Raw genomic sequence first — 12,473 nt, 5'->3', positions numbered from 1 at the left:
CTTGAAAGGAAGACCACATGGATAAAAATACAAGAGGAACAAGAATATTGAAGACAATAGGCTCTTTTCCACACTGCCTTCCCCAATCAGTCTTAGGGTGGGTGCTGTTCCCGTACTTGTCCCCTCTGCTCTTGTCCCCTCCTCCTCATCCTTCTGGAAACCTTCCTCTTGCCCCAAAGAACCCAAGCTCTCTTTAATGGAATTGCATTATGTCCTGAGACTTGTTTGCTTGGGCTGCCGGATGCGGGGTGGGCACCTTGAGGGCAAGGCTGGGGCGATGGAGACAGATGGCGACCGGAGGGAGATTGGATTACCTACTTCTTCCCAAAGCCAATCCTCCTGGTAACTGTGTTAGGGCCCATTATTGATAGGCTTCCTCTCGGCTGCTGCTTGAGATTTGGTTTGTCTGTGACTTCTTATATCCGTTGATGCTCAGAGATGGATGAGTCGGGGCCCAGCTTGGAGGCTGAGGGAGGAAGGAGGAGGGAGGTGGCAGAAGATGAGTGCCGTGGGGACAGGCTGGGGAGCAGGAGGTCAGCCAGGGCCAAGTCAGCTCACGGCAAGCGGCGTCTGGTGAGACAGGGGAGAGAAGATGGGGCCAGAAGGTGGGGCATAGGGGCCTCGAATGCCAGGCTGAGAAGGCTGGTTTACATGTGGTCCGTAATAGGGAGCATGGTAGGCATTGAAGCAAGGGAGGTGACAGGTGGATATGGCTTTGGAGAAAAGGAGCAAGGGAGTATGGCAAAAATCAGGCAAGACAAGGACGGTTGGGACCCCTTGACTGTCCCTTGGTGGAGGGCAGAGGATGGAACCAGGGGTCCTCACCCCTAGTGAGTTGCGGGAGGGAATGGGACTCATCGAGTTCTGACAGAGACAAAATAGAAGTGGGGCAGACACAACAGACACTGCTCTAGACCCACGCCCGTGTTAGATCTCACTCAGTCCCTGAAGCAGGGCTGTAAGGCATAGCATGTATCAACACAGAAGTGGAGGCCTGGGAAGGGTGAGTCATTGCCGGGCTCACAGTGGAGAGGAGGTCCAGCCCAGACTATCTGATGCCAATGCCATGTTCCTATCTGATGTCAATGCCATGTTCCTATCTGACGTCAATGCCATGTTCCTATCTGATGCCAATACCATGTTCCTATCTGGTGCCAATGCCATGTTCCTATCTGATGCCAATGCCATGTTCCTATCTGATGCCAATGTCATGTTCCTATCTGGTGCCAATGCCATGTTCCTATCTGATGTCAATGCCATGTTCCTATCTGATGTCCATGCCATGTTCTTATCTGATGCCAATGCCATGTTCTCCTCACTGAACCGCTCGGCCTTCCGGGGCTCAAGACATGCCCGTTCTTCCCAGCTCTTCTCTGCACTTAGAGCTCATAACAACAGTAACAGTCAACTAGCCACCGCTTACTGAACACTGTCTCACACACGTCCTCTCCAGTTGTGGTCGGACTTGATGATTCTCATTTGACAAGTGAGTAAGTGGAGCTCAGAGAGGTCAATGCCTGCCCAGACCACACAGCGGGTGCAAGCCTGCCTGGTACCCCTCACCACGCTGAGCCCCATTCCCAGTCTCCGGCCCCTGTATTCCCGAATTCCACTTACTCTAATCCTGGGATTAGTAAGGAGGGGGAATTGACAGAGCAGCTCAGAGCAAGCTACCCCTCATGGAAACTTCTCTGAGCATCCTCAGGCCTTACACCTCCCAACCCCATATCCCTTTACAGCCCAGACCTCCATCTCTCCAGGCCTGAGGCCTGGGCGCCCGGGGGACAGGGTTGAGGGGGGGCCAGGCTGCAGCCCCGGGCTTCCCCTCCCTGGTTGTACCAGGGAGGGGTGTGGGGAGTTGGGGGAGGGAAGGGGGCCCTGTTGAGTGGGAGCATGGCCCTGCAGGAAGCCAAGAGTCTCAGAGGAGGACCAAGAATGACTTGGCCTCAGCCCAGCCCTAATCTCTCTGCACACACTCCCTTCCCTAAGGATTTTCCCTCGGAAAAATCTGTTTAATTTTCCCAGCTTAGAGACAATGAATGGAGGATTTGGGGTGGAGTGAGGACGGGTGATGGGGAGGCCCGTGGAGCTTGCTGTGAGAAAAAATGAGTTTGGAAATGGAAAAGCCAGTTTCTGACATGCCCCCTCCTCCAAGAAGAAGCCAGGAATGCCGGCCATCTGACTATGGACCAGCAGAAGCCCTGACCGGCCATATGATCAAAAGGCTTTGGCTGACTGTCTCTGCTAGTTTGTTTTGTCGTTTGCATGTTCTCAGAATAGGAGACCCCAAAGACAGAAACTGCATGTGTCCGGCACAGGAAATCTCGTATTGGTGAACGTAATTATCGTGGTGGGGTGGACAGTGGCATTGGTGGTCACAGTGGTGGAGGCCATGGTGGGCGTGATGACGGTGGCAGTGTGGCGGTGACGGGGGTGGTCATGGTCATGGAAACCCTGAAATCACGAAGGGGGTGGGTGGGCTGGGGGTTGAGGGGTGGGCTTTGTAACCTGACACACCTGGGTCCCATCCCAGTCCCAATTCCCTCTAGGAGTCACTTGGGAAAGTCAGCCTCTCTGAATCTCACTTTCCTCATCTGAAAAATGGGAATCATCAGAGCTATTGGTGGAGTTCAGGGCTCCCTGGGGTGGGCGCTGACTTCCTCCATTCTGCTCTGTTTCCGGGGGTTCTTCGGTCCCTCCCATCTGCCCTAGCTCCTTCCCTTCTGCCCACAAACTTCCTCCAGTAGTTCTCACTGGCTCTTCCCTTAATCACCATCTCAATTCCTTCCTTCAGAGCCCCACACATTCTAAAAAAGAAGTGTATACACATTGCCTCTGCTTCCTGGCCTCCCACTCACTCCCTAACCCCTTCTTGATAGCCTCCGGGTTCCCGACACTCGACGGAAACTGCTCTCCCAGTCGGCAGAGGCCTCCCCCACATCTCAACCTCAAGCTCTTGGAGGAAATTGGCCCTACGACCCGCAGGGCTTCGAGAGAGCCTCTTCCCAGGGCCGTCAGGGCCCACGTGTTCCGTCTCCCTGCCACCTGGCACCTGTTCTGCCTCCCTCTGCCCGCAAAGACCAGTGCTCTGATGGCATCTCCTGTCTCTGTACACGCTCCTCCGGGGTCACTTGATTCCCCTGGTCTGAGTCCAGTCTGTGCACGAGCAGCTCCCAAGTCCATGTCTCTGTTCTATCAGATCACCCAGCTAGAACTCCACTTCCGGCCCCTGACCGGCCTTCCCTGCTAGACTCCCTCCAACCCAGTAAAGGAAGGCGTCCAGTGCTGAACTCACTGTGTTCTCCCCAGATCTACCTGCTCTCCACTCCCTGTCACCCCAGATCCAACCCTCCACTCCTCATCCCTTCTTATAAATTTCCACCCACCCACCAGTCCTGTCAATTTCCCCAGGTCATGGTGCTTTTAAAATGAACATGGAATCTAATTTTATTTTCAAAAAACATAAACTCGTCATTTAACTTTGCCCTTTTAAAGTTTATAATCCTGATTAACCAACCCTCTTCGGTATTAAAGTCAATAAATTATATAAATCTCAGATCTTGTTTTAACTCAGAAACATAAACTCTGTTGTGACAAACCATAACATGTTAATCTGTGTTGTGTAAACTGTTAGCTTCAAAAAACACACATGCCTTTTTAACACTGTTGCAAATGTCTCAGAAACTTCTTACACATCATGGTGCTTTCAGAAACAGTAGACTAGGTAATGTGGATTAACCTTCCTGCTGAAGGTAATTAGAGAAGATATAAATATATCAAAATATGTGTATATATACATATATATGAAAACACAGTATGTGTGTACACACACACACACACACACACACACACACATACATGAAAAGAACAAACTGAAACATCTGAGTGCTAATAAGATCAATAAGGCAGTAGAGAATTATTGGGCTGGGATGTGGAGACAAGGGAGGTGCGCCTGGCTTCAGAAACGCTTTTCATTTGGGAAAGGAGGAAGCAACTGAGGTGCTGCAAGGTCGACCAGGGCTTTTGAGGGTCTCCTGGGGATAAAAGACAAGGCTTATCAAGAGAAGTGTTTGGTGACCCCCTTGCTTTGAATGGGGACCCCAAAGGGCTGCACCTGAGGAGGAAGGATGATCTGGATGTGGACAGGTTCTCACAGAGGCTGCAGCTCAGCTTTGACTCATCCCAATTCCTGAAATTGGATTAAGGTGATCCAATGTTGCTAGTGCCTTCAGGCTCTTGTAAATCCTCTCTGGAAGAAGATATCATCCTGGTATTAGATAATTTCTACAAATGATTTTGCAAAGACAATGTCCAGGGCATGCACACACAAAAACATAACCTCACAAAAACCAAAAAAACAAGACTCCCCCCAAAATCTAAAAAACAAAACACCAGATACATGATGAGACAACATAAACAAATATATAAGAAAAACATATATAACATCCTCTCTAGATGTTGGAGTTATGCATGTAGGTTTTAAATTTTTAAATATAATTCTTAGCATTTCGGCGGATTGGCGAGGATGTGGAAAAAAGGGAACACTTTTGCACTGTTGGTGGGAATGTAAATTGTTGCAGCCACTGTGGAAAACAGTATGGAGACTCCTCAAAAAATTAAAAATAGAACTACTATATTATCCAGCAGTTCCACTCCTGGGTATTTATCTGAAGAAAACAAAAACACTAATTAGAAAGATATATGTACCCTTATGTTCACTGCAGCATTATTTACAATAGCCAAGATATGGAAACAACCCAAATGCTCATTAACAGACGAATGGGTAAAGAAAATGTGAGATATCTATATATATAGATATATAGATAGAGAGAGAGATATATATATGATAGAATATTACTTAGCCATAAAAAAGAATGAAATCTGGCCATTTGTGACAACATGGATGGACCTAGAGGGTATTATGCTAAGTGAAATAAGTCAGGCAAAGAAAAGTACTGAATGATTGCCCTATATGTGGAATCTAAAAAACAAAGCAAATGAACAAATACAACAAAACAGAAACAGAGCTATAGATACAGAGAACAAAGAGGCAAGAGGTGAGGAGATGGGGAAGGAAATAAATGGGTGAGAGGGATCAAGAGGTACAAATTTCCAGTTGCAAAATAAATGAATAACGAGTATGAAATGCCCATGTGGAGCAATATAGTCAATAACTATGTAATATCTTTGTAGGGGTGATATATCATAACTAGACTTATCATGGTGATCATTTTGAAATGTATAGAAATACCAAATCACTATGTTGTATAACAGGAACTAACATAGTGTGGTAGGTCAATTATATTGATACATCAATCAAACTCATAGAAAAAGATCAAATTTGTGGTTAGCAGGGGAAGGGAGTCAGGGTAGGAGGATTTGGATGTAGGCAGTCAAAAGGTACAAACTTTTAGTTATAAGATCAATAAGTATTAGGGGTATAAAACATGATAAATATAATTAACACTGCTGTATGTTATATATGAAAGTTGTTAAAAGAGTAAATGCTAAGAGTTCTCATCACAAGAAAAAATTCTTTTTCTATTTTTTTAATTTTGTATTTATATGAGATGATGGATGTCCAATAAACTTATTGAGATTATCATTTCATGATTTATGTAAGTCAAATCATTATACTGTACACCTTAAATGTATACAGTGCTGTATGTCAATTATATCTCAATAAAACTGGAAGGAAAAATGAATTTTGGCAGAGAATTGAAACTATTTTTTTCAAAATGGAAATTCTAGAACTGAAAATTATAATACCTGACACTAAGAATTCAAAGGATAGGTTTAACAGCATACTAGACAAAGCTGATAGAGAATTAGTTAATTGAAGCTGGATGAGAAAAAATTTCCATAATGAAGCATGGAAAGGGAAAAGGATGGAAAACATAGAAGAGAGTCTAATAGACCAAAGGAAAGAGTAAGAAGGCTCAAGAGAATGGGGTAGAAGCAAGATATGAAGGGATAATGGCTGAGATCTTTCAAAACCTGATAAAAGACACCAATCCATTTGTTCAGTAAGCTCTAAGAACCTAAATCAGGATAAGTAGAAGGAATATATACCTAGGCCTATCAGAGTAAAATGAAAAAGTACATTTTTTACTACTAGATAAAACTAAAAGCTGAAAATCAAAGATAAGGAGAAGATTTTAAAAACAGGGAAAAACACAGATTACCTTCAAAGGGACAACAAATTGGATATACAGCTGATTTCTTAATGGAAAACAATGGAAGCCAGAAGACAATGGGATTCTTTAGAGGGCTGAAAGAAAATAACCACCAACTTATTTTTCAATACCCAGAAAAAAATATTCAGGTGAAGATGAAATAAATACTAAGGCTAATAAAAATCATGAGAATTAATCACCAGCAGGCCCACATTAATAGAATATTTTTCAGGCAGAAGAAAATAATCCCAAATGGGGTGTCAGAGATGCAGAAAGGAAGGAAGACCAATGAAAATGGTAAATACGTGGGTAAATATCAAATAATACTGGCTGTATAGAAAAATAATATGATAGTGTTTGGGGGGAGTTAAGGCCCTAAGGTCCTAGCCTACATTTTGAGAGAAGAGAGTAAAAGAGTTAATTAATATTAGGATTTGTTAAGAGTGCATGCTGTAATCTCTGGGTAACTACTAAGAAACTGTAAAAGAGTGAATAACTTCACAAAATAATTGAGGAAGATAATTGAATAAAATAATTCAGGCACAAAGAAAGGAGAGAAGAAGGAACATAGAGTAGGAAGAACATATAGAAAGCAAGATAAAAAAATAGATTCTAAACCCAAATATAAAAATAATTTTATTATATGTAAAATTTTCCCATTAAAAGGCAAAGACTTTCAGATTTTCAAAGTTATTTTGGATAAGAACCAAAATTCGACTACACACTGCTTACATAGAGGTACCTGACATATAGAGACAAAGAAAGATAAAGGATGGGGAAAGATATAACATACAGCACTAACAAAATCAAAAAGCTAGTGGAGCTATGTCAAAATAAGGCTAGATTTTAAAGCATTATTAGGTGTAAAGAGAGATACTTCCTAGTGATATAAAGCTTAATTCACTAGGAAGATATAACTCTACATTTGTATGCACTTGATAACTTGGTATCAAAATATAAAAAGCAAAAATTGATAAAACAAATTATTGTACTTCAGATTCCTTCTCTGCCTTCCTGGGGTCACAGAAGCTAGGCATTTCAGCTGTCAAGGCCCTCTCTCAGAAATATCCTACCTAGTTCACTTATGGAGTCACTTTTAGATGGGGAGCCATCCTGGCTAATGCACTCAACTTGTATGTAAAGAATGTGTGTTGCAGATACGATCAGTGCCTTGCTCCATCTTACAGGTACTCACCGTTTTCCTACACAGCTACCTGGTAGCTTCCAATTGCAAGCACCAGAGACTATACCTGAGGACTTTTTCTGGCTGCAGAGCCTGCTCCTGCATATGGAGCATTCCAAGAGTACCAGAGAGTTAATGCTCCTAGGAGCAATCCTGAAACAATGCCTGGTGTGACTCAGTCGATAGATACTCCCAACTCCCTTGCCCATTAAGGATTAACTCAGAAGTGTGTGTTCCCAGAGATTTCCAGCAAGATTGATCTCCAGTTGCCCACAGGGGTAACTGGCTTGACGTAATACACACATTTTTTTTTTTTTGCTATCTTCCCTTTCCTGCCTGAGTTCCTCACTCCCCTACTGTTATTCTTTGAGATGATCTTCCAAATAAACTATATTCAAATCTTTTTTTTTTTTTCTGGCCGTGCCATGCGGCGTGCGGGATCTTAGTTCCCTGAGCAGGGATAGAACCGGTGACCCCTGCAGTGGAAGCTCGGAGTCCTAACCACTGGACCGCCAGGGAATTCCCTCAAATCTTTTCTTAGGGTTTACTTCCAGGGGAACTCAAACTCAGATAATATCCCTTGTTTTAATGATAAGGACATCACCAATCCTTGCAATGTTGCTTGGCTCTGAGGTGGTTTTCATTCCCCTGCCCCATCCCTTTGACCCTGTTCTCATCTATGACTTCATGTGTGTCTTTCATGAGGACTGTTCAGACAGTGGTTTCCAGCACCTATAATTTCTCTCCCATTGTTTCTCTCCCATTGTAACCTTCCTATTAAGCAGAGAGCTCATCATTGCCCACCTTCTACTCTGATGTCTTCAGTGGCATCATATTGCATGTAGCAGAAAATCCCAACCCTCAGTTGACATGCAGAGTCCTCTGTGATCTAGCCTCAATTCACCTTTCAGCCACTCCCCATTCTCCACTGCTTTCTCCCCCAAATCTGTGCTCACTTCTCAGCCACCTTCACCCCTGGGCACCAGTCCTCGTGTCTCACTATTGCCCGCTAAGCTCTCCCCAATTTGAGAAGTCACAGGTCCATGAACCAACCTCCAAGGCTCAGCTCAAACGACACTTCTGTGAAGCCTTCACATTAGTCTCACATTAGTCTTTGACTCTCCCATAGTGCCTCAAACTTGCTGACTGCTGGTGGATTTTGAACAGATGACACTGAAATTCTTAAGAAGGAGAACTCCCGGGTTCCCCTCATTGGATTGCCTATAAGATAAATGTGCTGTGTAATCTTGGGTCAGTCCCTTATCTTCCATGGCTCTTAGTTACGACAACTACACAGTAAGTACTTTTGACTAGAATCAGTGTTTCTCCAATGAAGGAAGAGGTGCAATTTTTCACCGTGCAGATTGCCTTGTGCACTGTGGGACATTTAGCATCTCTGGCCCACAGCACCCAATTCTGGAGCACCCCTAATCACTGTTACAGTGAAAAAGACTAACACATTCTCGAACACTCTAGGTGCATCTCCATCAGACTGGACGATTCCTTAGGATCTTCTAAGCTCAGATACTCTTGGAATCCTCTGGTTGTTGTGTAGGGACCTCAGTAGCCAGGAACCATGCAGAGGTCTGGGCACTGGGTCAATGATGGGGAAAAAGCTGGAACCAAACTGGAGACAATGCTCCTGTTTGGACAGAGCTAGGGTCCAGCATCCCAGCCTTCAAAGGGCCACAAACTCCTTGCTGGCTCTGGCTGGCCTCCCAATCTGAGGGGTTTCACTCTGCCCTGATGGACTGGAGTCCAGACAGCAGGTGATGCTCCCGATGAAGAGTTGGGCCACCAGCAGGATTCTACAGGTTGGGGCCAGCTGGGGCTGGCAGGGCAAGGGCTGGGGCTTGGCCGGCATCATGGGCTATCAGTGGACCTGGAACAGCAAGTAAAAACCTCAGTGTTCTTATGCAGGCCATCATAGGAGGTTGGGTGGGGTGAATGGTGGACAGCTGTGGCTTGGGGAGCAGGAGAGTGCTAGAGACTGACCACCCGGCAGGTGGGCAGTGGCTACAGCTGTGACAGCAGCACTCCTGCTGGGGGAGGCTGCAAACACACCTGGTCGTCTAGACTGCATGGTGGGGGGGGTGGATGGAGGCAGAGAAAGGTTGCCATGTTAGTGAGAGATGAGAGATGGCAAGGGTGGACGAAACAGCTGCAGGGAAGCCTTTCCTCAGATCTAGCGTGTGGCTGGGGCTCTGGGGAGAGTTGCTCAATGTTGGGAGCTCAGGATGAGTTTTCAGGAGGTTCTGGGAACTGCTGCATTCATTGATTCACCAAGTTATCCATTCAACAATCATCTCTGGGGATGGAATGAGACCACCCAATCTTGTACGTGTTCTGGGATCATACTTCATCCGGTGTGAGGTGTCAGGGCTTTGGTGACTGATAAAGGAGGAACGTGGAAGGAGAAGAATTCGTCAATATTTATCCAAGTGGGTCCAGGGGAGGCAGCTCTGAATGGAGACAACTGGCCTCAAGATGGCGAGGGAGGAAGACTGGAAAGGTACCACGGCCGCTGATCTTGTGCACACAACCATCCTGTGAGTTAGAGGCTATGATTTCTCCTATTTTGCAGATGAACAGAGACCCATTCTTGAGTTCAAAAGGGCATCCTTCAGGCTCACCCAGCTTGAACAGCCTTGAAAATCTCCAGCTGCCCTTGCTGTGAGGTCTGCAATCTTTAGATCTCAGGGGGTGGCTGCCAGAGCAGGAGGCAGCCACTGTGGCCAACGTGGTCCTTCTGACAGCCACCTCTGTCCCCACGGTAACACCATCCATCGGTTTGTTGCAAGCCTGGTTATATGACCAGCCTCCTGTGATCTGCTCACCCTTGGGCAAACTGATAAAACCAAAATTTTGAACTTTCCACACTAAGGACCAAGTCTTGGTGACTCCACCAACCTTCCAAGAAGGTTAGCTAACATGTTCTCAGTGCTCGTTCTGTGCCTGGCACTGCACTCAGCAATTCAAAATATATTTTGAAGACTCATTCAGTCTTCACACTAACCTGGGAAGTAGGGATCACTGTTAGCCCCATTTTACAGATGGGGAAACAGAGTTATGGAGAGGCTGAGTAACTTGCCTATAGTCTCCCAGGTGATAACTGGCAAATTGGGTTCAAATCCAGGCATGCTGGCTCCAGAGGCTCCAGAAGTCTGGCGAGAGGCTGCCTGAAGCAGATTGCACCCCACGCCATCTGCCCAAAGTTAAGGACAGCTGGATTTGGGCCCCCAAAGCCTGCAGTCAATTTCTGGCCACACCACCAATTAGCTGTGTGACCTGAAACACGTCACTTACTCTCTCTGAATCTCCATTTTCTCCCTGGTTGAACTGCATGATCCTGAGCTTGGTTCCAGCTCTAACATTTCAAGAGGCTTCATCAGGCTGAAATAAGCAGTAAGAGGCATGCTGCGGTTGGGAAAGGGCAGCCTGGGACGTGCGTGCGTGGAGACCGGGAGACTGTCCGTGGTGAGGGGGTGTAGAGGCCTAATTGTAAGTGCATGAGCTCAGCTGGGGGCCACTTTCTCCGTTCCATGCCCACAGCTGGCTGTGAGTCACTGACAGTCATTGACCGTGACAGGGCTGCTGGTGACAGGGCGGGCTCCGAGCATGGATGGGAGACAAGTCCAACCTGGTCCCAGCCTCGGGGGTCCCAGGGGGCCTCAGGCTCTTCCCAGTTCCTGTCTAGATGCTACTGCATCCCCGGCCCCTGCGCTGGGTGCCTCCTCTGTGGTGGGGTGGCATAGAGACAGGTAAGACACAAACTCTACTCTCAGGAAGCTCACGGGGGTGGGGAGGTGCATCTAGGCATGGGCTGCGCACTTGTCTCAGGCTTCTGAACTTGCCAGGATAGGGGACTCAGAGCCAGGGTGCTGCCCCCTGCCCACCCCAGGCTCTGCAGGCCAGGCCTTTGCCAAGTGAGGCCAGGTGTCATGTTCCTCCTTCCCAACCCCACCTCCCACCCTGAGAAGGAAGCTGCCAGAGGGGCACAGACCTCAGGACAGACTCCTGTTGAGGGGTCATCCTCTGGGAAAGTGGCCCAAAGGGGGCTCCGGACTGTGGCCTCCTTGGGAAAGCTGGGAGATGTGGGAGGGGATTCAGGGGTGAGCTGCTGCCAAGACGCCTCTTTCCTGGCCCCGCTGCGCGTGTCGTTCAGCACCACACGTCTGGCACTGCTGGATGGATTAGAAGTGTGCTTTCCTGTATGTGCGTGTGCTGTGTGCGTCTCTCACTAGGCTGAGCGCCTTGAGGACTGGCCCACGGCTCTTCGTCCAGGTGGGGCCGGACCCACAGACTCACTTCTGGGACAAAGATCGGACTCCAGCCTTCTGCCCAGTGCGTGAAATGCTCTGTCGTTGCCATTTTTCATCCATCCATCCATTCATTCATTCATCTTCATTGGTTCCATCATTCATTCAAGTAATAGTACCTCTGAGAAGTATTCCTCTTGGTTCTGCTTAAACTCATCCTGCTCAGTCTTCTGGGGCAGCCCAATCCACAGTGTGACCATCTGACTTTTCAAACCTTACTGTTGGTAATTTGAAATCTGACTTCCTAGGTTGATCTTCTGCTGGTGGTCCTTCTGTCCTCCTTTATATGGCAGCCCTTGGAGGGTTCAAAATTCATTCATCTCCCCCTCCCTTCTTCCCTCCCCCTCTCTCCTCCTTTCCTTCCTCCCTCCCTCCTTCCCTTCCTTCCTTCCCTCCCTCCCTCCTTCCCCCACCTCCTTCTTTCCCTCCTCCCCTTCCCTCCCTCCCTCCCCCTTCCCTTTTTCCTTCTCTCCCTCCCTCCTGCCCTCTCCTCCTTCCCTCCCTCTGCAGACATTTATCTGCTTCTACATGCCAGGCACCAAGAAGACAATAGTGAGCAAGAACACATACAGCCCTGACCTCAGGGTGCTCGCCGTCTAGTTAGGGAGGCACCGCGAACAGAACAGTTCCATAGATAACTGTGAAGCTGCCTCTGGTAAGAGCCACCCTGAGACCAGGGCAGGGTGGCAGGCAGAGCATATAAAAGTGGGACATAATCCACAGGGAGGTCAGAAAAGGCTTCCCCGAGGAAGTGGTGCTTTAGCTGATATGAAGACTAGCTAGGGAGGAACAGGA

The sequence above is a fragment of the Balaenoptera borealis genome, assembly GCF_965194805.1.
Source record: "Balaenoptera borealis genome assembly, chromosome: 12".
Lineage (NCBI taxonomy): Eukaryota > Metazoa > Chordata > Mammalia > Artiodactyla > Balaenopteridae > Balaenoptera > Balaenoptera borealis.
This window is presented reverse-complemented; position numbering follows the sequence as displayed.